The sequence below is a fragment of the Hordeum vulgare genome, chromosome 3H, assembly GCF_904849725.1.
Source record: "Hordeum vulgare subsp. vulgare chromosome 3H, MorexV3_pseudomolecules_assembly, whole genome shotgun sequence".
NCBI classification, from domain to species: domain Eukaryota; kingdom Viridiplantae; phylum Streptophyta; class Magnoliopsida; order Poales; family Poaceae; genus Hordeum; species Hordeum vulgare.
The window spans coordinates 290,324,574-290,350,310 of NC_058520.1; the positions used below are offsets into that span (position 1 = coordinate 290,324,574).

The 25,737-nt window shown below is 43.2% G+C and overlaps 1 pseudogene; it reads left to right on the plus strand.

Moving 5' to 3' along the window:
• Positions 1 to 11,088: 11,088 nt before the first annotated feature.
• Positions 11,089 to 12,078, plus strand: LOC123443641 (annotated as a pseudogene).
• Positions 12,079 to 25,737: the final 13,659 nt, after the last annotated feature.

Here is a 25,737-nt window from a genome sequence, read left to right on the forward strand (position 1 = left end):
TCCTGATGGTAACTGAAGTGAGACCGTGCCGACGGCGATTGCATCAACCTTGGAACCATTTCCCACACGCATCGTCACTTCATCCTTCGCCAACCTTCGTTTATTCCGTAGTTCCTGCTTCGAGTTGCAAATATGAGCAACAGAACCGGTATCAAATACCCAGGCACTACTACGAAAGTTGGTTAGGTACTATGAGAGTTGGTTAGGTACACATGAATCACATATACCTGGTTTGGCGTTGGCCGCCTTCTTATCAGCCAAATACTTGGGGCAGTTGTGCTTCGAGTGACCCATCCCCTTGCAATAATAGCACTCAGATTCCGACTTAGGTCCAGCCTTGGGGTCCTGCGTCGGAGGAGCAACAGCTTTGCTGCTCTTCTTGGAGTTACGCTTCTTGCCTTTGTCGCGTTTCTTGAAACCAGTGGTCTTATTCACCATCAAAACTTGATGTTCTTTCCGACGTTCTGACTCTGTGACTTTCAGCATCGCGAATAACTCGCCAGGTGACTTATTCATCCCTTGCATGTTATAGTTCAACCCAAAGCTCTTGTAGCTAGGTGGCAGTGATTGAAGAATTCTGTCAGTGATAGCCTCTTGCAGGAGTTTAGTCCCCAGCTCAGCAAGACGGTTTGAGTACCCAGACATTTTGAGCACATGTTCACTGACAGACGAATTCTCCTCCATTTTGCAAGCATAGAATTTATCGGAGGTCTCATACCTCTCGATCCGGGAATTCTAATGAAAGATAAACTTCAACTCCTAGAACATCTCATATTCTCCATGATGTTCAAACCATCGTTGAAGTCCTGGTTCTATGCCATACAAGACTGCACATTAAACTACTGAGTAGTCCTCCTTACGTGCTTGCCAAGCGTTCAAAACATCTTGATAAGACGTAGCGGGTGCTTCATCTCCTAGCACTGCATCAAGGACATAATTTTTTTCCAAGCTTGTAAGATGAGCCTCAGATTACGACCCCAGTCTACAAAGTTGCTACAATCATCTTTCAGCTTTGCTTTCTGTAGGAACATATTGAAATTCAGGGTTGCTACTGCGTGAGCCATTGATCTACAACACAAAATATTGCAAAGGACTATGTTCAAGACAATTAGAGTTCAGCTATTCATATTACTATTAAACTCCCAATAAAATAGACATCCATGTAGTTATTTGAGTGTGGCATGATCCAAATTCACTATATCAAGTCCGATCATCACGTGAGTTGAGTGTAGTTTCAGTGGTAAACATCTCTGTGTTAATCATATCAACTATACAATTTATGCTGGACCTTTCGGTCTCTTGTGTTCCGAGGCCATGTCTGCACATGCTAGGCTTGTCAAGTTTAACCCGAGTGTTCCGCGTGGGAAACTGTTTTGCACCCGCTGTATGTGAATGTTGAGTCTATCACACCCGATCATTACGTGGTGTCTCGAAACGACGAACTGTCACAACGGTGCACAGTCGGGGAGAACACAATTTTATCTTGAAATTTAGTGAGGGATCACCTTATAATGCAACCGTCGTTCTAAGAAATATAAGGTGCATAAAAGGATTAAGATCACATGCAATTCATAAGTGACATGATATGGCCATGATCTCGTGCTTCTTGATCTCCATCACCAAAGCACCGGCATGATCTTCATCGTCACCGGCGCCACACTAAGATCTCCATCATCATGATCTCCATCAACGTGCCGCCATCGAGGTTGTCGTGCTATCTATGCTATTACAACAAAAGGTACAACCTAGCAATATAGTAAACGCATCTGCAAGGACACACGTTAGTTTAAAGACACCCATATGTCTCCTGCCGGTTGCCGTAGCTTCGACGTGCAAGTCGATATCTAACTATTACAACATGATCATCTCATACATCCAATATATCATATCATGTCTTTGGCCATATCACATCACATGCATACCCTGCAAAAACAAGTTAGACGTCCTCTAATTTGTTGTTGCATGTTTTACGTGGCTGCTATGGGTATCTAGTATGATCGCATCTTACTTACGCAAAACCACAATGGTGATATGCAAATTTCTATTTAACCTCTCTCCAAGGACCGCCTCGGTCAAATCCAATTCAACTAAAGTTGAAGAAATAGGCCCCCACCAGTCATCTTTATGCAACAAGTTGCATGTTAATCGATGAAACCGGTCTCTCGTAAGCATACGAGTAATGTTGGTCCGAGCCGCTTCAATCCAACAATACCGCCGAATTGAGAAAAGACTAAGCAGGACAGCAAATCGAACATGAACGCCCACAAAAACTTTTGTGTTCTACTCGAATTTACATCTACGCATGAATGTAGCTCATGATGCCACTATTGAGGAACGTTGCATGGGAAACAAAAAAATTCCTACGCACACAAAGACCTATCATGGTGATGTTCATCTACGAGAGGGAGATCGGATCCACATACCCTTGTAGATTGCTAAGTGAGAAGCATTAAGAAACGTGGTTGATGTAGTGGAACAGCTTCATGATTCAAATCACTGTCGTCCCACGATCTGTCTAGATCTAGCACCGAACGGACGGCACCTACGCGTTCAGCACACGTACAGCTCAATGACGATCTCCGCCTTCTTGATCCAGGAAGAGAGGCGGGGAAGTGGATGAGTTCTCCGGCAACGTGACGGCGAGCCAGTGATGGTGATGATCTATTCTTGTAGGGCTTCGCCCGAGCTCTGCAGAAAACCGATCTAGAGGAAGAATTACGAAGTAGAGGTTTAGGGTTGCACGTGGCAAAGTTGTGTCTCAAAAATCCCTAAAGCTCAAGTATATATAGGAGGAGCCAAGGGGCGGAGCTTTCCCTTGGGGCGCCGGCCGAAGGGAGGAGGGATCCTCCTCCAAGTCGGTTTGGAGGGAGGAGTCCCTTCCTTCCTTCCCACCTCCTCTCTTTTTTTATTTCTTTCCCTTTTTTCTTTCTCCTTTGATTTTTTCCTCTTGGCAGAAATAGCCCTATTGGTCTGGCCTCACCAGTCCACCAAGGGCTGGTGCACTACACATAGGCTATTAGGTTCTCTCCCGGGTGGGTGGCCAACTCTTAGTAAAAACCCGAAACCCATTCGTCACTACCGGTACACTGCCGACAATGCCCGAAATCTTTCCGGAGGCCAAATGAAACAATCCTATATATCAATCTTCATTTCCAGACCATTACGGAAACCCTCATGACGTCCGTGATCTCATCCAGGACTCGGAACAAACCTTCGGTCACCAACACCTATAACTCAACTATATCGAAGCATCACCGAACCTTAAGTGTGTGGGCCCTGCAGGTTCAAGAACAATGCATACATGACCTAAGACACTCCGCGGTCAATATCCAACAGCGGAACCTGGAGAACCATATTGGAACCTACATATTCTACGAAGATCTTATCGGTTCAACCTCTGTACCAAGGATTCATATAATCCTGTATACCATTCCCTTTGTCCTTCGGTATGTTACTTGCCCATGATTTGATCGTCCGTATCCCTGTACCTATTTCAATCTCGTTACCGGCAAGTCTCTTTACTCGTTCCGTAATACAAGATCCCGTGACTAACATATTAGCCACATTGCTTGCAAGGCTTATATGTTATGTTGTATTATCCAATGGGCCCCGACATACCTCTCTGTCACACGGAGTGACAAATCACAGTCTTGATCCTTGCTAACTCAATGGACACCTTGGGAGATACCTGTTTAGCACATTTATAGTCACCCAGTAACATTGCGACATTTGATACACACAAGGTATTCCTCTGGTGTTAGTGAGTTACATGATCTCATGGTCATAGGAATGAATACTTGACATGCAGAAAACAATGGCAACAAAATGACACGATCACATGGTACGTTTATAGTTTGGGGCTTGTCCATCACATCATTCTCCCAATGATGTGAACCAGTCACCAAGTGACAACACTTGCATATGGTCAGAGAACCTTAACCATCCTTGATAAACTGGCTAGTCAACTAGAGGCTTACTAGGGACATTGTTTTGTCTATATATCCACACATGCATTTATGTTTTCATTCAATACAATTATAGCATGGATAATAAACGATTATATTGAAACAGGAAACATAATAATAACTATTTTATAATTTCCTCTAGGGCATATTTCCAACACGACCATGGGATTTTTTCACAAACACCGGGCACACTGTTGCGTGCCCTCGTGGATGATACTTGTGATGTACATCACGAGGGATTGTCACTAATGAGTGGTCTCTTTGCTAGTATCGTCGTGGGAAAGGTGATGTTTGGGTACTTACCTCGGGTATGAGAAATGCCGCGAGGCATGTCCTGACATGTAAGTTTCTCGAGTCTTGAGGGTAAAGTGTGTAACCTTTGCAAAGTGTAAAACTATTCGAATAGCCGTGTCCACGGTCAAGGACAGTTCGATGGTTCCTCTTAAACTACGTCCAGTTGTTTTCGCATAAACCAATTGTGTGTGCGTGTGTGAGAATGATGGTTGTGTGAGAATGATGGCAATAATATTCACGAGCTAAGTCATACGACTTGGTATGATGGGTGAACATGGGATGTTCGGTCCTCTGTTGATATTGATATTTGTAACCTATCCGTATGGATATCGTTTACCCGTTGATGCATGCTCTTACAAGTTGATTGATCATGACATTGCACTCAAAACTACCTTTCTGCAAATTACCTACTTAGTGCTATATCGTGCATTGTTATTGCCTCGTTCCAAACATGGGTTGCTTGCGAGTACATTCAAAGTACTAATTGGATTGCCACTCTTTATTTCATTGATTAGGCATGAGAGGATATGATATGATGGAGAATATACTGGTGACGTTCGCGTGAGCTAGGATGTTTCCTAGTCAGATTGCCTATAAGTTAAGGCAGATGGCATGGCTTCACACTAGCGATGAAGAATTTTCGCTCCAATATATATATGAAGACGTGGCCATGAATGCCATAATCAAGTGAAACTGTATGTAATGGATATAAGACTCTTGCTATTCAGTATGTGTATGTTCAGTGAGCATTGATCACTGGTATCACTATGCACGTACATTTGGTGATCACGAATTATGAGTCGGGGTCCCCACATAGCTGGTATCACAGCCATCCTGACTGTAGGAAGCTCTTCGGTAGCATGGATGTTAGTTAGGACAAAGCTGTTTTTCTAGACCTTTCAAACCCCTTACAAAACCTATATCTTTCTCACCTCTCCAAAATTTTCAAAGGATACGAAGGTTTTGCCTTAGCACTTCCATCCCGATTCCCTTAACTCTCCTCATCTCCTTCTTCAAAACTTGTAAACGGTTGCAAGCACCCTTATGCCCTGACCATTAGATTCCTTGAAGTCCTCATGGGTAACTCGAGAGGAAACGACCTTGCTAAACGATCACCCACATGTTTGGAACACCAGATTGGCAACGCTATGACCAGACAACACCAACAGAAGCTACCTTCTCGAGAAATGAGGACATCGTGGCTTAGGAGATGGTGACACCCTCGACACTGTCCGTGGGTGATGCAACATTGGCCTACGACGATCAGGACAGAGATATGAAAAATCATGGTATGCATCGCTAATAGAGAAACCCAGACATTACCGTTGTTGTGTCGACAACCATGGTTGGATGAGAACCTCGCCATTTGGTCCGCCTCACTATAGTGAGAAGGAAAAATGGTTCTCTTCATCCCCTGCTCTTGGTGTTGGTATTGTCATCATCCTAACCCACAGGTCGGAACTCTACCATGCCTTGTTGATGTCATTACATAAAGGACCATCCACTAGGAACTCTCGACACCTTGGAAGAGAAGAATACATTGATATAATTATGAAAAAAACAGAAGACCGTGTTAACAACGGCCATGAGGAACCACCTTCGCCGTTAGTTTACCTGAGGGAAGTCATCAAAGAATCTTCAGGCGCAACCCGGATCATTTCATCAAACAATAATTAGAGACATAGCGACACCTTCGCCGTTAGTTTACCTGATGAAGACTCAGTGTTAGTGGCAAGCTCGACTACTAAGTCCGAGAACCCCTAGGGTAGGATGAGTTGTGTATCCCTATGTGAAGTCGAGTCCGTGTGATGGTTAGAATGGAACCATAATGTGTGCTGCTTGTTTTTCTTACTCATGTCTCAATATAAGTTGCACTTTTGCCCCAGGCAATCAGTACGCGATTATATCGCGTGCTTCATCTTGATGTTTGTGTTTGGCCTTTCAGCACTTGTTTGATTGCACTTGCACTATACCGCCCCCTTAGGCACTCCCCTCTAAGCTACTTTTCTCCCTCCCTCACCTTTCTCGATAAGTGAAGAACGACAATACAAGATGCACCAAAGGATCCACCTCAAGAAACAACTAACACTGAAGACTCTGACTATGATGCGCTCAATCATACACAACCCCATAGCTTTATGCTTCTCCCTCAGATTCAAAACCCTCCCTAGACCAACCCAGACCTCACAAGCTTCCAAGCTCAGATCTCTGATCCCGTATTTAATACACGGATTTACGGGAGCATGCATTGAGCTCTAATAACCCCTGCTTAGCACTGGGTTCATTATGGAACAAGTGATCACATTGAACAATTATCCTTCATTCTTAAGCAAGCACGAGGACCTTGAAGCCATAGGAAGGATCGTTCTAAGGATATATAATTGTAGACAATGATTTGATGTGACTATGGTAGGTGCCTTGAGGAAGAAGCTAACCCCTTTGGTGGATTACGGAGAATTTCATGGTGATAGGTGACTTGGTGGAACGATTTGATAAAGTAGCATAACCTACATATTCCTGGAGTAAGTTTGGATTCAGTAGGACAATTATGATTACGAGCTAAAACCTTGGTGGTAGAATCAATTGACTTTTTGACGTAGCAGTCATGGATTACTAATGACTTGGAGAAGCAAGTAGGAGTTCTTGTTGGCCAAGTGATTTGGATTTAAATAGGTGGTCCTAATAGAGTGTCGATGGTGAATGAGACCACATGGTTCGGAGTAAATTGGATTTAGTCCAATGATCTAGTAGAAGTAATTGGAGTCATCAAATTGATTTAAGAATCTATATAAGCTTCAGCTTGGAGTTTAGATGGTCATGGTATGAAAAGTTGGTGGATGTATTGTGTTATATTCCTCGCAATGTTATGTGGATTAGGAAGGACTCTAGGTGATTATGTAGAACCCCATCGATACTAGACTTGTAGGAGTGATGGGTTAAGTGATGATTGATGGGTTCGAGGGAACACTCAATTTGATTCGTAGGAAGGAGACAAGATCTTGGATTGGTATATTACGTGTTTCCTTAGTGTACAAATGTAGTACCTTAGGCCTTGGATAATTTTACTAAGCACTTGGATTGTAGTATCTTAGCCTAGCTTAGCAGCTTGTATGCTTCCCGAGGATTTTTACATAGGGATGCGCACGAGATGTTATAGCATACTTATGAGATTTTGGTTTAGTCTTTCTCTCAAACATTTGAGTTGAGTAACATAAGTAATGTTGGAGTTTACTTGACGTGGAACTTTTTTTGACATTGGATGATTCTGTTCGAATTGGTAGGACTATTGGCATCTAGGAAGGTGCGCTCAAGGATATGGTGATGGGTGTTCACTCACATCCTAAGTTCCTTGAAACCTCGAAACTTTATCAAGCCATAATATGGTCAGATTATGACGAGAGGTCTTGGCTCTAAGTTATTTGACTATGGCCGATACACGACCTCGACCATGACCAACCATGTCCATAACGAACGTGGACATGAAGGACTAGATTATGTTGGATCACAAACCCCTAGACAAGTGCCCATCCGGAACAAATCCCCATTCCTCTCGCATATCTCATGAGCAGTGTGCTTATGTGATGCTAGGACAAATATGTTATTGTCCTTATGGATGACATACTTATTTACCCAATAGGAGGAGGAACATCTTAGTCCTATTTGGATAAGCCCTAGAAGATCCGATTGCCACTCTTCTCAAGTGTAAAGTTATTACCTTGAAGAGGCGGACTCCCCGAAGCTCCCTCCAAGCAGCAGAAAATAATCTTACTGAAGTAAGATGAAGGACCCCTACATTTGGAAAACCACGACAATGAATAAGCTATAGAAGTCAACTACCACTCCTCTACCGTCTACATCTGAAAGTGCATCTAGTGCCCCTTAGTGATTTTGGTGGTTTGAAGACTTATAGGTTAAGTATCTAATGTGTTATTGAGTGTACACATGATCTATAAGTCGCTGAGGAGTTTGAAATATTCGATGAATATCGACCCCTAAAAATGTATATCTTCGGTTGAAGAAATTGGTCTGAAGCTGAAGAATTGAATCGCGAAGAATTTGCGATGAAATTGATATTCCTCATGAGGATATTGAAATTGAGGAATTCGGTGTGACCTGAAGAAAATCAATCTGAAGACTTTGAAGCATGAAGATTTATCCTTTCTGTTTTATTTTCTTCACACTTGAGTAATAGGAACACCGTACTGCTAAAGGGGGTCGAGGTAACACATTGGAATTAATTTCCTCATGATGCTCAACCCAAGCCTAATCCTACCAAATGCCTCAAGTGAGGAATATGAGAGACATGAGGACTATTATAGTTGAGGGTCCCGGCCGTTATCGATAGCCACGCCAGATCATTGGTCTTATCCACACCAACGGTCATATTATTTAAGGGCATTAATGTCAAATCATGTCGAGATGCTCCCAGGCTATAAATAGCCGCCCCCACAACCATTAGCTGGTTGGCTGCTCCGTTAGAAACTGACGCTTGTCATAAGAGCAACCCAAATTCCTTAGAGTCATCAAGAGTAATTCATCAGTGAGGAAATACCCCAAACACCAAACCACAAACCGAAAACCAAGTGATTAAGCATCACTGAAGAAGTTGTTCCTATGTGGGACTGAAGCCTTTTACCTTTGAGGATTGTGCATCCTCCAGACGGTTAGGCGTCATGGTCTAGAGCAATCCAGCAGTCAATTGTGGATCGCCAGGTGACCAAGTTTGAGAGGGTTCGGAAGTCTGCCCTGAAGACTTACCACGACTGTTGGGCGAGGACTTTGTGTTCTTAGCCCAAGGAGAATACGGTAGGGACTGTGTGTTCCGGGACTGTGTGTTCTTTGGTTTCAATACCAAGCCGCTCCAAACCAGATGTACAACTGTCACATCAGTTGGAACCAGGTCATCAACCACTGTCTTCACTGTGAAACGGGTTCTATTTCCTCAACTCTTTATATTCCTCAGATTATGTGTTGATGATTTTCACTGTCACTGTTTGAAGAATTTGCTGAAGACTTTCTGTGAAATTCCTCAACCCCAAATTCTTCACGCGAGTTAATCCTCATCTGTTTTCTGCGTGGCTGCATACTGTGCAAACTGTTTTCATATTCTTCATCCTGATAAACTGCTGTAGTGATACTTTGCACTCGTGATCCTTTGATGTTTCCGCTGTAAGTTAGTCATCAGTGAGGAATTTCCTCAGTGATGAAATTCTAAAAATCTCCTCTTCACCCCCCTCTAGTCTATATAAAACACTTTCAATTGGTATTAGAGCAAGGTACTCCCTTGTTATGTGTGATTTTGGTTTAACCACTTGGAGTTTTAGTTATGTCGACTGCAGGCAGGATTAAGGTTACTGCAGCATGTCCTACTTTCGAAGGAAAGGACTTTCCCTTCTGGAAGACCAAGATGCAAATGCATCTACAAGCTATTGACAACGATCTCTGGTATATTGTGGAACATGGCGTCCCTATCATCAGTACTACTGTCTCTACTGCTGATGTGAAGAAATTAAAGAAACTTCACTCTCAAGCAAAGAATATCATCTGTGGCCATCTGAGCAAAGGCCAGTATGGCAGAGTATGTGCTTTGGGCTCAGCAAAACTTATCTGGGAAAGGTTGTCCAAAGTGAATGAAGAAGTATCAACCCAGCGTGATTCTCGTGTTGATGTTCTTCGCAATCTCTTCAATCGCTTCAAGAGGTTTGACAATGAAAGCTGCCAAGATACCTTTGATCGCTTCACTGACATATCAAATGAACTGCAAGCACTGGGAGCTCGAGACATTACTGATCACGAAGTTGTGAAGAAACTGCTAAGATCCTTGGATTCTTCATTTGATACTTTATTTCTCATGATTCAAGAAAGACCAGACTACAAGATGCTTGATCCAGCTGATATACTCGAAAGACTCAATACTCATGAATTCCAACAAGAAGAAAAGAGAGATATGGACCAAGCTATTCTAGACCACGTGCACTGAAGTCCAAAGCAATTTCCTCATCTGAAGAAGAAGATTCAGATGGTAGCATTGGTGATCCTGAAGAATTTGGACAGGAGCTTGCAATGCTCGTGAGGAAATTCCAGAAGTTTACACGACGTGGCCAGTTTGGTAAATCTTCAAGAAGAGATATGAGGAAATCAGAATCTTCATCTAAGGACTACAAGAAAAGAACCTGCCACAAATGCAAGAAATCAGGTCACTACATTGCTGATTGTCCTCGTTGGGGAAAGGAATCAAAAAAGAAGAAATACAAGGATGAAAGTTCTGATGACTCGAAGAAAAATAAGAAACCTTGAAAATCCTCATCTTCAGAGTCCTCATCACACAAGAAGATTAGTTTCAGAAAGGCTCGGGCACTTATTGGCAAGGAAATGGACTCCGAGGTAGAATCTGAGGAATGTGATGATGAGGAGGGTTCTGATGAAGACTCAGAATCTGCACAGGCTAGCCTTGCACTTGCAACCACATTCGTCAGCAAGTCAATCTTCAACCTTTAAGAAAATGATAACACCATCCACACTGATGACTATGCTGATGACTTTGCTCCAACCTATTGCTTCATGGCAAAAGATTCGAAGGTACCGAATGATGCTTCCTCCTCTGATTCAAGTGACTGTGAACCTGATGATTATAAAAAACCCAGTTACAGTATACTTGGTATCATTGCCACTAAACAACAAACTACCCTGGAAAAGCTTCAAAAACTGCTAGATAGAAGTGATGATATGTTGGAGTCATGAAGATATGAAAAGTCTTCAGTCCAGATATGATAATCTTCAAGATCGTCATGTTACTCTCCGCGCTGATCATGAGAAACTTTCCTATGAATTTCTTCAAAGGAAGCTTGATCTTGAGAAGCTGAGGATTGCGCATGATGATCTTCGTATGGAAAATGATTCATTATTAGCTCAACAGATCAGTGTTGCTCAAGCTGAATTCATTCCTCCATGTCTTAAATGCATCAAACATGAAACTGCTAATTCTTCACCAGAATCATCAAATGCTTCAATTGCTACAAATTCTTCAACTGCTCCCGTACTGTCAAATTCCTCACTTGAGGAAAACACAAATGTCACTGATGAAAATGCAGGTCTGAAGGAATTGTATGTGACAGGCATATACAATAGTCTCAAAGGACATCAAACCCTTTCTGATGTGCTCAAAAAGCATATCTTGAACAGGAACCCGAGGAAAGAAGGAATTGGCTTTGAGAAGAAATTGAATGCTGATGGATCTTATTGGAAACCTAAGGAGTATCCCAAAACCTCATCGGTTGCTGCTACTGGGCCTCCTTTTGATCCATCAAATCTAATAGGATTTTCATGTGGATTATGCTATTCCTCAGATGAGTCATTTGACTCCAACTATAAACTGTTCAAAAACCAATCTGATGAAGTATTTGCTCGATATGTTGGAACTAACTGCAGGAATGGCCCTCCCTTGAGGAAAATCTGGGTTCCCAAAAGTTGCCTTGAAAATCTTCAGGTGAATGTCCTCTTGACACCACCTATGAAGAATTTGAACCCCAGATCAAATTCCTCAGGAGGACTAGAGTCTTCAAGAGGATCAAAATCCTCAACTCGTCGAAACTATGCTCGTACCCGTGATAATGCTTCTAACATGTAGGGAAATTACAAGGAATATGAATATGAGCGTTATTCTTCAAATCATTATGTTCATAAATCCTCAAACAAGTTCTCTGCATATTGATATGAGTACTTTAACCCCCCTACTGTTAAGAGAAGTGCATTAGCTTCAATGCCCCCTTTCTCAAATGGTGCTCGTAGGATGATGAATGCTTTAGCACCCCTTCAGATGTGGGTGGTGAAGAAATTGAACTAATCACTTTTGCAGATCAGGTCTCTAGATGAAAATCATCATCTGAATAATTTGCTAGAGACCTGAGGAAAATGCTTGATGGGACGCAAGCTAATATTGATGAAATAGAAATATTTCACACGTCCTTATAATTCTGTTATGATGAAATTTCTATCTGATGAAATTGATATCATATTCTTCAAGTCTGAAGCATATGAGATGGTAAGCTGTACTAATTCATCTGCAGGATGACAAATCCAACAGTACTGAGTGGGTTCTTGATAGTGGCTACACACATCACATGACTGCTGACAAAAGCCTACTGATGAATATGCCACTAACTCCATCACCCCTGAAGCAAATCACATATACTGACAAAGGTAAAAGCAAGGTATTGGGACTTGGCAAAGTGGCTATTTCCAAGGATAGGCACATGGACAAAGTGATGCTTTTTGAATCCCTTGGATTTAACCTCATGTCAGTCTCAATGCTTTGTGATCTTGATATGATTGTTATCTTTGGAAGATATAGATGTGTTGTTATCATGGAATCTGACAGATCCAAAGTCTTAGAAGGTGTTAGAAGAGGGGATTTGTACATTGTTGATTTGTCTACAGGTCCTCAACCAGCCACTTGCTTACTAGCAAAAACCTCAGAAGGGTGGCTGTGGCATCGAAGACTCGGTCATGCAGGCATGAGGAATTTGCACACGCTCGCGAAGAAGAAGCATGTCATCGGCATCGAATCAGTCCAAGCACCCCTCAAAGACTATCATGACCACTACTCGTCCATTTGAATTGCTTCACATGGATCTTTTTGGACCTACTCATTATGCCACACTAACAAATGCAACATCTTTATATGGCTTCCTAATAGTTGATGATTATTCCAGATATACATGGGTGCATATCATCTTATATAAAACTAAAGTGCGGGAAGTCTTCAAACGATTTTCTTCAAGGGCCTCGACGAACTTCGGCATCAAGATCAAGCACATCAGGAGTGATAATGGAACAGAGTTCAAAAACAATGGTCTTGATAATTATCTTCATGAACTTGGTATTACTCATGAATTATCTGCTCCTTATACTCCTCAACAGAATGGTGTCGTCGAAAGGAAGAACAGGACTCTGGTTGAGATGGCAAGAATCATGCTTGAAGAATATAAGACTCCTCGTCGCTTTTGGCCTGAAGCAATCAACACTGCATGCCATATCATCAACAGGGTATATCTTCACAAATTGCTCAAGAAAACCTCATATGAACTCCTCACAGACAAGAAACCCAATGTAAGTTATTTCAAAGTCTTCGGTGCAAAATGTTGGATTAGAGATCCTCACCATAGCTCAAAATTTGCACCTAAAGGACATGATGGTTTTTTCCTCGTTATGGAAAGAACTCGCACACCTACAGAGTCTTCAACAACTATCACAACAAGGTTGTTGAGACTGTAGATGTGCGGTTCGATGAAACTAATTGCTCGCAAAGAGAGCAATTGCCTCCTGATCCAGATAAGCTGTCTCCTGAGGAAGCAATAAAGCTCAAAGCTACGGAAGACATTGTTCCCAGTGAGGAAATTGATGAAGAAATCATTCCCAATACTGATGAAAATCAAGAAGATGCTCCTGAGAAAATTGCTCCAGAACCAATTCCTCAGCCCAGACGAAATCCTCAACCAGCTCATCCAAGGATTGCAAATGAAGTGGAACTTGACAAAATCCTCAATGACATCAACGCGCCAGGTCCTCTCACTCACTCAAAAGCTTCACACTTAGTTAACTTTTGTGGGAATTTCTCCTTTGTATATATTACATAACCTTCGAAAGTTGTTGAGGCTTTCATGGAACCAGAGTGGATCCAAGCCATGCAAGACGAACTTCTTCAATTCAAGCTGAATGACGTATGGGAGCTTGTCAAATGACCAGATCCTCACAAGCACAATATCAACGGAACCAAGTGGATTTTCCGAAACAAGCAAGACGAGGATGGTCAAGTGGTGAGGAACAAGACATGACTTGTAGCCCAAGGCTACACACAGGTTGAAGGAATAGATTTCGATGAAACTTTTGTACCTATTGCTAGACTTGAAGCTATTCGAATACTACTTTCTTATGCTAAGCATCATAACATCATCTTATATCAAATGGATGTGAAAAGTGCATTCCTCAATGGTAAGCTTGAGGAAGAAGTATATGTTGCTCCGCCCCCAGGTTTTGAGGATCCAAAGAATACAGACAAAGTCTTCAGACTCAAAAAGGCGCTCTATGGTCTCAAGCAAGACCCTCAGGCATGGTATGATACATTGAAGGAATTCCTCATGAAGAAAGGCTTCAAACCTGGTTCACTCGATCCAACTCTTTTCACTAAATCCTACGATAATGAGTTATTTGTGTGCCAGATATATGTCGATGACTGAAGAATATTTGCCTTCCATGAAAAACGATACAGTGATGAATTTGCTTACATGATGACTGAAGAATATCACATGTCTATGATGGGGGAGCTGAAATTCTTCTTAGGTCTTCAAATTCGTCAACAACGGAATGGAATCTTCATATCACAGGAGAAATACCTCAAGGATGTTCTGAGGAAATTCAATTTGCATGAATGCAAAGGTGCCAAGACTCCAATGCCTACCAACGGCCACCTCTGCACTGACGAAAATGGTAAAGAATTCGATCAACAAGTATATCGCTCTATGATTGGCTCTTTATTGTATTTATGTGCATCTAGGCCAGATATAATGCTTAGTGTTTGCATGTGTGCACGTTTTCAAGCAAAACCGAAGGAATCACACCATAAGGCTGTGAAGCATATTCTTCGATACTTAGCTCACACACCAACACTAGGATTATGGTAACCCAAGGGCTCAAATCTTCATCTTGTGGGATATTCTGATTCTGACTATGCTGGTGACCGTGTGGATCGCAAGTCAACCTCTGGCACATATCATTTCCTCGGAAGATCACTAGTCAGCTGGTCCTCAAAGAAGTAGAACTGCATTTCACTCTCCACTGCCGAAGCTGAGTACATTGTTGCTGGTTCATGCTGTGCTCAATTGCTATGGATGAAGCAAATCCTCAAGGACTACGGCATCAACATGAAGAATGTGCATGTCTACTGCGACAATGAGAGTGCAATCAAGATTGCATACAACCCAGTACAACACTCGAAGACCAAGCACATCCAGATTCGTCATCATTTTCTTCGGGACCATGTCCTCAAGGGCAATATCCTCATCGACCATGTGAAGACTGGCGATCAACTGGCAGATATCTTCACTAAGCCCTTGGATGAGAAAAGGTTTTGCAAGTTGCGGTGTGAGCTAAATATCCTAGAATCTTCAAGTGTTTTGTAAAAACATGCACATAACCTAACACTTATGCAAAATTGATGTGTTAGATGTGCAACACATGATGAATCGATTTTCTTCAACTAATGAAGAATATCACTCTGAGTGTGAGGAAATCAATGAAGAAATTGACTCTCACGGCCCTACGAAAATTGTACGCGGCGTCTGTAATCAACATTCTTATATGGTAGGTCACGCCACCACCCAACTTGAATTTCCTCAAGTTTAATTCCTTCAAAGATGAATTTCTTCAAAAGTTGATTTTGTTCAAAACAGTTGTTCTTCAAAATCGTTTTTCATCAAAATTGAAATTCATCATCATGACGGTTTGTCACAAAATCCTCAAGTTCATCAATATCTTCAAAAACACTTGATGATTGTCGTTTACCTAGATAGACTGTGATTTCAAAGTCATCAACAGCATTCACTTATAGCTATTTCTTCAATTTGATATTTCATCTAAGTGAATGTGATCACACCCTACTTCCCTCTATGCTACTCTCACCCAGTCTATTCAATTCTTCATATCCGTTCTACTTAAACTTTGTTCAAAATCCTAACTGCGTCCTTGTCAGCTGATGATTTTGTAACAAAATCCTCAAATCTTCAACAAAAAATTACACAGTAACTAAACCCCACTTTCCCCGTTCGGATAACCATGATATCCACCGCTTCGGTCGTGGGCTACACGTGTCGTGCGGAGACGTAGAGACAGGGGCTATTTGGTCCAATATTTTCACGCCAACAGTTACCGCCTGGCTATAAATATGTCCCCATCTCCCTTTGGTAAAATCTTCTTTGTCCCATCGCCCTCCTGCTACAGCAAAGCTCAAAAGCCCTAGCGCCACCGCTAGAAGTCTCGACGCCAGCGAAGAAGAGCTTGACTGTGTCGACCTCTCCGTTGCCGAAACCACGTCGGAACCGGACCATCTTCGTCCGCCGCCACCGTAGCTGTCCTCTATTGCCGAGTTAGGGCGCATTGGAGTCACACCGAAAGAGCATCTACTGCTACTCCTTCAATACTAAGGATATATACTTGGAATAGCAATCCCTGAGGATATATACCTGGAATACTGCACTCCTGATGAACAAGAATCTATGCCCAAGAGAAAGATAAGGCTTCAAAAGATAGAACGCTGATGGGCTAAGAAGTGGAAAGAGTACAGATTCGTCACTCCTAAGTATGCGAAGAAATTCGCTCTGAAGCCTCCTGGCAAACGGCCTCCTCTTGAGGATTATCAGGATGCACACCCCTCAATCCTCAAGACAATTGATGACTATCCTGAGGAAAAGTCAAAACACTTGTGAAAGCTTCAGAAGCAAGCAGAAGCTGCTGTGGGGAAGTTCAATGAAGAATCTGCTGCTGCTGCTGCTGCCGCCACTTCCCCTGCAGCTGAGACTTCCGGTACGACCATTCCTCAAATGAAGTCTGTGCCACCAAAACCAAAGGGTTCAAAGCCTCAAGGGAAAATGCCTCAGAAATCTGCACCAGCATCAGCACCAAAACCCTCAGCAACACCAAAGGCTTCAAAGCCTGAACAGAAGCCGATAGTGAAGCAACTGCCCACTGTCTCTAGCTCCTTAGTCCCGTCTGCAACAAGCTTTGAGACAAAGTATTCACCGCCTCCCCCGAAGACTAAGGTGACTGCTGGGAGAGGAACAAGACTAAGCCCAGGCAAAATCATCAAAGTTCCTTCTGCATTAAAAGGTAGTGTTGAATTTGATGATGACACTCTGCAAGCCATCATCAGAAACAAGCAAGAGAGGGTAGCTCAAGCTTCTGACAGCTCCATTCCTCTGGCCATGGACCCAAAAGTCCTCCTGGATTACATCAACATCTGGTATGAGGACCCCAACACTCCAATGGATGATTTGAAGCTTCCCCCAGGCATCAACCACATGGTGGCCACATTCATAAACGAGGCCAAGTGGAAGGAGCAGCAAGCCAAACAGGCTAAGCTTGCAAAGCTCAAAAAGGAGAAATTCCTGAGACAGAATCTCCTCAACCTTACGCCTGATGCACTTGTGTCAACACAGGCTGAAATGAAGACTTTGACTGACAAGTACTCTAAGCTTTCTGATCGTCAAAGTCTCAAAAACAACTTCATCAATTTTCCACTGACGCAGTTGATGATTACAACAAGAAGGTTGCCCCTCTAGTACCAACACCTCAGCCTCTGATTGAAGAACCAGCTGGTGAAACTGCTCATGCTGAGAAAATCCCTCAAGAAAGCCGCGCTGATGAACCGCCTATTGAGGAAATTGCCAAAGAAAATCCAGCTGATGATTCTGCTACAGCTGGTGAACCTGCTCCAGCTGCTTCGAAGCCAGCTGATGACTCTGCTCCAGCTGATGAAACTGCTTCGGCTGAGAAAACAACTTCACCAAAAGCTTCTAAGGTGAAGAAAATGACTCCGTCTGCATCAGGCGTGGAGAAGACCACGGCTGCTGAAAAGGAAGCCAAGAAAAGAAAAGCTTCATCAGCGGAAGAATCAACTGAGGCTAAGCGCCTCAAAGCTCTTGAAGAAAATACCACCTCTGGATCCTGTGCCTCTCAACGTTGCTCCATCATATGAGATGACTCCCTTCGAAAGCGAAGACAAGGAGCACGGGGAAGATGAGGAAATGAAGAATTTTGAATCTGAGGAACACACTGATGAGGAAATTCGCATTGTTGACAGTCCTCAGACCTTCATTCCTCCTGAAGAAACTGCACAAGGATCAGCTGCACCAGCTGATGAATCTGGCTCCTCCACCAAGCAAGCTCCTCAAGCTTAGGAAAAACAAATTGAAAATCCTCAGCCTGATGAAATTGACAATCCCGAGAAAAATCCTCAACCCGAGACTCAAGCTGACCCAATTCATCCTCCTGAGCAAAACCCTCAAGTTGAGGCTCAGGATGAACAAATTCCTCCTCCAGAGCAAAACTCTCAACAGGAAGCTCCGGATGATGACATTCTTCAACCAGAGCATGCTCCTTAGCCTGAAGCTCAAGCAGATGAAATTCCTCACCCCGAGGACCATGTTGAGGACAATGCACCAGATCCAGAGAATGCCCTTGTCGTCCTCAACCCAGAATCTGCAATGATTGTCTCTACTCGAGTCAAGCCGCAAAATCATCAGGCAATGTAGCGGCAGCCATTCACCAAGCGGCCAAAGTTTCAAAAGGAGTCCTTCTTTGAAGAACGCATGTTCTTCATTGGAGAAAATTCCTATGACAAGCCTCGCATCAGGCATCTGAAGTTTTGGACAAGGACACAACTCAACTACTATGCCTCTATGTTGTGTGGAAGAAACAAGATTTTCCAGCACAGGCACATTCCTCACGTTGAGCTTGAAGAAATTCCATGCTTTGCTCCAGTCCTCAACGTCCTTTTTGATGCTGTACTCCTCCCAACGTGCTCAGATATCTGTGATTGGAGTAGTGAACTCATTCTTCAATTCTATGCAACTCTGCACATCTCTGGTGATCCAACAGACATCAACACATGGGTGCTGGATTGGATGACGTAGAACACACACTTCGAGGCTCCTGCCAATGAGCTGCTATGTGAACTTCCGGTGTTAATTCCCTCAGAGTAGGCAGTAAAGCTGTATGATGAACGTGAGCTGACAAACAAGCTGATGGATATCCTCATGAAGCCTTTGGCTAAGGGTCAACCACCAAGAACAACCTTCCTGGTCCATGAACTGAAATATGAACCCAGGACTGTTTACAGAATCCTCTGCAACGTTCTTGCACCAATCAAGGTCCATGATGATGAAGAAGACATCGTAGGCATCATGAAGAATATCCTCTTCAACATCACACATGGCATTCCCATCAACATCCATGATTTCTTCTTGAGGACTCTGGCCGAAAATGCTATGGCCCCTTTTGACTTAAAGATTTATGCTACATGGATCATGAGATCCATCAGACGCAGGTCAGGCATCAACTGTCACGCTGATTTCAACAACCATATTGGTTATATGCCTCCTCTAAGGGTCAACAAGAAGACTTTCGATCCTGTTGAAGGAAAAGTCAAGTCTGTCATTGGTGAAGGCAGTCGGCCCCTTGATGGCCAGTTCCGAGAGCCAGAAGCTTATTCCTCATGGGATGACACTGAAACCCATCATCCAAGTCATGTTGCTCCTAGGGTGATGAATACCAGAGAGCTTCTTCTCAGTCTTCACCAGAAGGTGGATCAGAATCACAAGTGGGTCAAAGGCCAGTTCGGCGCCATTGTGAAAACCCTCAATGAAACGCAGAATGCTGTGAAGCTTAACCATCATTATCTTCATGAGGTTTTTGATCGCACCTGGGCCACACTGGCTCATTTGAAGACTCGAGCAGAACTTGAAGAATTGAAGTTTGTGAGGGACTTTGACTGGTCGTGGCCACCAAAGAAGAAATTCAGGCCAATTCCAGTTCCAGACCTTGAGGACAGTTCTTTTTCTTCATTCTGCACTGCTGAATCTGATGAAGATCAACAAGACACTGCCACCGGTCCAAGGAGGAATTCTGCGACCAAGAATCCTCACGCGTCTTCCTCAACCGCCAAGAAGTGTAAGTCTTCACGGACGTTAGTCCTCAGTTTGTGCCTTTTTGTCACTTGATGACAAAGGGGTGAAACTTGAGAGTTAGTCTTCATGCGAGATTTTTTGGGGGCTTATAAACTTTATTGAAGTTACAAACTCTTGGCTCTTCTGAAGTGTTTTATGTAATGAGTTGTAACTTAAGCCCGATGGTACTCTGACGCTTTTGAACGTTTTTCTTCGCATGCTTATTCCTCAAAATTTTAATGCACGCATGCTGGAATTCGTGAGATACCATTTTTCATCATGCATCCTCAATTTCTTCATACTATATATCATATGTATGCATGATTTACAAGACTCAGGGGGAGATCTCCATGATATAAATCATCAATGTGCATTTGCTGTGAAAAGCAAAATCCTCAAGATATGCACATCTTCAGGGGGAGTCTCTCTGAATCTTGATTTCAAATTCCTCAAATGAGTATTTACACTTCATATGTTTATTCTCATTGAAGACTTAACCTAATTGTCATCAACCACCAAAAAGGGGGAGATTGTAAGTGCATCTAGTGCCCCTTAGTGATTTTGGTGGTTTGAAGACTTATAGGTTAAGTATCTAATGTGTTCTTGAGTGTACATAGGATCTATAAGTCACTGAGGAGTTTTAAATATTCGATGAATATCGACCCCTAAAAATGTATATCTTCGGTTGAAGAAATTGGTCTAAAGCTGAAGAATTGAATCGCGAAGAATTTGCGATGAAATTGATATTCCTCATGAAGATACTGAAATTGAGGAATTCGGTGTGTCCTGAAGAAAATCATAGACGGCAAGCCTAATACTGTTTTATTTTCTTCACACTTGAGTAATAGGAACACCGTACTGTTAAAGGGGGTCGAGGTAACACATTGGAATGAATTTCCTCATGATGCTCAACCCAAGCCTAATCTAACCACTACAGGAATCACCTTCTTTGCCGTCTGCCATCATAGACGGCAAAGACAATATCCCGGACGACAAAGACAGTATCGCAGACGGCAAAGATTGTCACGGCCGGCAAAATTTATGTGTCATCCTACGATGGCATAGGACCTTCTTTGCGGTCTGCCCCCCCAAAGCGGACGACAAAGCTCTTTGCCGTCAGCTTTCCTTAGGAGCAGTCGGCAAAGTGCTTGAGACGGTAGCCGACAGGCGTTGCCTCCGTTAGGGGTTAACGGAGGCTTTGTCGTCTGCCTCCTCCTCCATATTTGCCCTCTGCCTCCCCACCCATCTTTGTCGTCTTCCTTCTCCTCCCCTCCCCTCCCCCTCCATATTTTCCGTCTGCCTCCCCGTCCATCTTTGCCGTCTGCCGGGTCCTCCCCTCCCCCCTCACTCTTTGCCATCTGCCTCCTCCTCCCCCCTCCTCTGTGCCCTCTTCTTTGCCGTCTGCCCCCCAGGAAGCAGACGGCAAAGAGACTATATGGCCAGCTGCTACTGCCCAGGTTGCACAGCTGGGCGCCACGTGGCACCTTTGCCGTCGGTCAGCTGACGGCAAAGGCCTTTGCCAACAGCTGGCAGACGACAAAGAGCCTATATTGTCACATTTTTATTTATTTTTTCTATTTCACAGCACATATACATATAATTCATAGCACATATATCATAAATAGGTCACAACACATATATGATATACATATAAAGCTCATCAATGCCATTTGTTCATCAATGTACATCCCATATATCAAAAGAACCAACACATACAAAGTTTCATCCATATATACATACATATAGTTGCACATATATTGTTCATCCATATATACATATACATATAGTTCCACATTGTTCATCAACTCAAATAAAACCGGAAACTAAAGAACTCCAACGCCAGCTTCCATGCATGTACTACATCCAATCTGCAAAATGGGAATAAGAAAGTCAGAAGAAGAAGAACAACAACATATATATTACAAATATTGTTGGGTTAATTAAAGCAAGGATAATATGAAAGAGGAGAAGAAAGAGGAGGAGGAGGAGAAGAAGAAGAAATCAAGAAGAAGGAGGAGGAGGAGGAGAAGGACTAGAAGGTCCTTGGTCTTCTCCTCCTCCTCCTCCTGCTCCTCCTCCTCCTTCTCCTTCTTCTCTTCTTCTTCTCTTCTTCTTCTTCTTCTTCTATCTTTTCATTTTGCCTATTTCTTCTCCTCTTCTCCTCTTGTTGGAGCTAAATTACCTAATTATGTCTTTTTTGAGCTAAATGTTCCAATTATGTCATTTTAGAGGAAAACAAGCTAAGTATATAATATTCATGAGCTAACCAAGGTTCTTGTGCCATTTTGAGCTTATTATGGTATTTTGGAGCTAAATGGGCTAATTATGTCATTGTTGGGGAAATTACCGTGCTGCATGGACATGCACCTACCACGCAAAGTTCGCAGGTCTAGAAGTTGCCCTTTTGGTCTAGAGGACTTTCCAGGTTACCTATACTACTTTTCAGTTTATATAAAATTTTTTGATATTTTCTACACTTGAGGATGGCAATATTATTTAAGTTGTCCTGTTTTGCTCCGGTACCAATAAATATAGACGATACATTATTTTGACAGACTTGATTTCAACAAAAGAACATGTGATCTTCTTTGAAGTACTCTTGAACCTAAGCAATAATGATGGGCGAATAAACTAACAGAATCTACCACTAAATCTACTAATTAACTAACAAAATCTACCATTAAAACTGCTAATTAATTCCAAAAAACTAAATACCAAACATGTGATCTTCTTTTTGTCTTCTCCTCCTCCTATTCTTCTTCTTCTTCTTCTTCTTCTCCTCCTCCTCCTCTTCTCCTCTTCTCCTCCTCCTCCTCTTGTTCTTCTTCCTATTCTTTCTAGTAAGCTAACTAACTAACTAACATAACTAACCAAGCTCACTAAACCTATCGCTAAACCTAGATAGCACTAAACAGCAAAAAAATAACAAAAACAGAATCTACCACTATAACAAAAACACAATCTACCACTAAGTAAGTAAAAAAGAATCTAGCTACCACTAAATACCAAACAATAAAAAATCAACTTCTTCTTCTTTTTTCTCTTCTTCTCCTTCTTATTTTTTCTTATTCTCTTCTTCTCTTCTTCATCTCTTCTTCTTTACTTATTCTCCTTCTTATTTTTTTTCTTCTCTTCTTCTTCTTTTTCTTCTTCTTCTCCTTCTTATTTTTTTTCTTCTCCTTTTCTTCTTCTTTTTCTTATCCTCCTCCTCCTCCTCCTACTCCTCTTCTTCTTCTCCTCTTCTAGTCCTCCTCCCCCTCCTCTTCTCCTCTTCTCCTCTAACTAAATCTACTAACCTAACAAAAACTACTAACCTAACTAAATCTACTAACCTAACTAAAACTACTAACCTAACTAAAATCTACCACTAAAACTACTAACAATAACAACTACTGAAACTACTAAAAAATAATAAAACTAGTAAAAAATAATGCGGGTGGGGGGTGGGGGTGGGGAGTGGGGGCTCACCGAGAGGGACGGCTGTGGAGGGGCCGGGGTGGCGGGGGTGGCGGGGCGGCGCCGGGGGCGCCAGGTGCGGCGGCGCGACGGTGGTGGGGCAGCGGCAGCGGCAGCGGGGGCGAGGTGGGGGGAGAGAGAGAGAGGGGAGGCGGCGGGGGCGACAGGGCCGACAGGGGCGGCAGTGGGGCGCGACAGGGGCGGCGGCAGGGGCGGCGACGCGACGGTGGCGGCGGCGGGACGGTGGTCCTCGCAGCCGTTACAGAGAGAGGAGCGCGCGGGGTGGGGAGAGAGAGCGAGGGGCGCGCGGGGATGAGCCGTTACAGAGAGAGAGAGAGGGGCGGGGTGGGGGGAAGGAGCTGTTAACGGAATTAGCGCTTTGCGGTCTGCCGGCGGACGGCAAAGAGTCTAGACTCTTTGCCGTCTGCCTCCGGACTCTTTGTCATCCACTAGCAGACGGCAAAGGTCCGACTCCTGTTTGACCTAGCCACCCCGCGGTCAGGTGGCCCTATCTACATCTTTGCCGTCTGCCTCTGGACTATTTGCCGTCCACTAGCAGACGACAAAGAGGTGACAGATGGCAAAAAGACTGTATGCCATCAGTCTATGCTTTGCCGTCTGTTTTGCTGAAGTTGACGGCAAAGACAATCTTTGCCATCAACAGACGGCAAAGACTAGGCTGATGGCAAAATACTAATTTCCAGTAGTGATATGAGAGACATGAAGAACTTACAGTTGAGGGTCCCGACCGTTATCGATAGCCACACCACATCATTGGTCTTATCCACACCAACGGTCATATTATTTAAGGGCATTAATGTCAAATCATGTCGGGATGCTCCCAGGCTATAAATAGCCGCCCCCCACAACCATTAGCTGGTTGGCTGCTCCGTTAGAAACTCACACTTGTCATAAGAGCAACCCAAATTCCTCAGAGTCTTCAAGAGTAATTCATCAGTGAGGAAATACCCCAAACACCAAACCAAAAACCGAAAAACCAAGTGATTGAGCATCACTGAAGAAGTTGTTCCTGTGTGGGACTGAAGCCTTTTACCTTTGAGGATTGTGCATCCTCCAGACGGTTAGGCATCATGGTCTAGAGCAATCTAGCAGTCAATTGTGGATCGCGAGGTGACCAAGTTTGTGGGGGTTTGGAAGTCTTCCCTGAAGACTTACCACGAGTGTTGGGCGAGGACTGTGTTCTTAGACCAAGGAGAATACGATAGGGACTGTGTGTTCCGGGACTGTGTGTCCTTTGGTTTCAATACCAAGCCGCTCCAAACCAGATGTACAACTGTCACATCAGTTGGAACTGGGTCATCAACCACTGTCTTCACTGTGAAACGGGTTATATTTCCTCAACTATTTATATTCCTCAGATTGTGTGTTGATGATTTTCACTCTCACTATTTGAAGAATTTGCTGAAGACTTTCTCTGAAATTCCTCAACCCCAAATTCTTCACGCGGGTTAATCCTCATCTGTTTTCTGCATGGCTCCATACTGTGCAAACTGTTTTCATATTCTTCATCCTGAAAAACTGATGTAGTGATACTTTGCACTCCTGATCCTTTGCTGTTTCCGCTGTAAGTTAGTCATCAATGAGGAATTTCCTCAAAAGGAATTTCCTCAGTGATGAAATTCTAAAAATCTCCTGTTCACCCCCCTCTAGTCGACATAACGCACTTTCAACATCAACTATGTCAAGAAGAGTCTACGTTCAAGCATGATGGAGCCTTTGGACATCAAGAGAAATCAAAGAGCCCTTTTGTCCAAGCAAGAACACGAGTCCTCACGGGACCATCGTGAACCCCCTATCAAAGGAAGTTCACCCCACTTGCGAAGCCTGAGACCTTGGAATTGGATGGCTGGTCTATACCTTTTGGCAGCCTGCTCATCTAGGACCAGTCAAAACTCCCCCAGGTGATAGAACCCATGCTAACAACGTGTCTTGAAGATTAGTGTTTTGCACGAGATTCAACCCAGACTTTCTCACAAGAGGCTACGAAGAGGCTAGAAGACCAAGCCTATGAAGACACAACGGAATCATGCATCCATGAAGATGAAGAAAAATGACCGAAGACAAATGAAGTACATACCTCACCAACTAAGTCAAGTAGAAGATCTCGACAAGAAGCCTACGAGAACACACTTCATACCTATGAAGGATGAAGACCACTTGCGACCGTAGATCACTTGCTTTAAGGGAGTCAAGGACTTACCTATTGGCAGGGAGCTACACAAACACCTTGACCCTTCAGGACTAACACGAGACATCTATATGTCACCAACCAGCATGAGCAACCC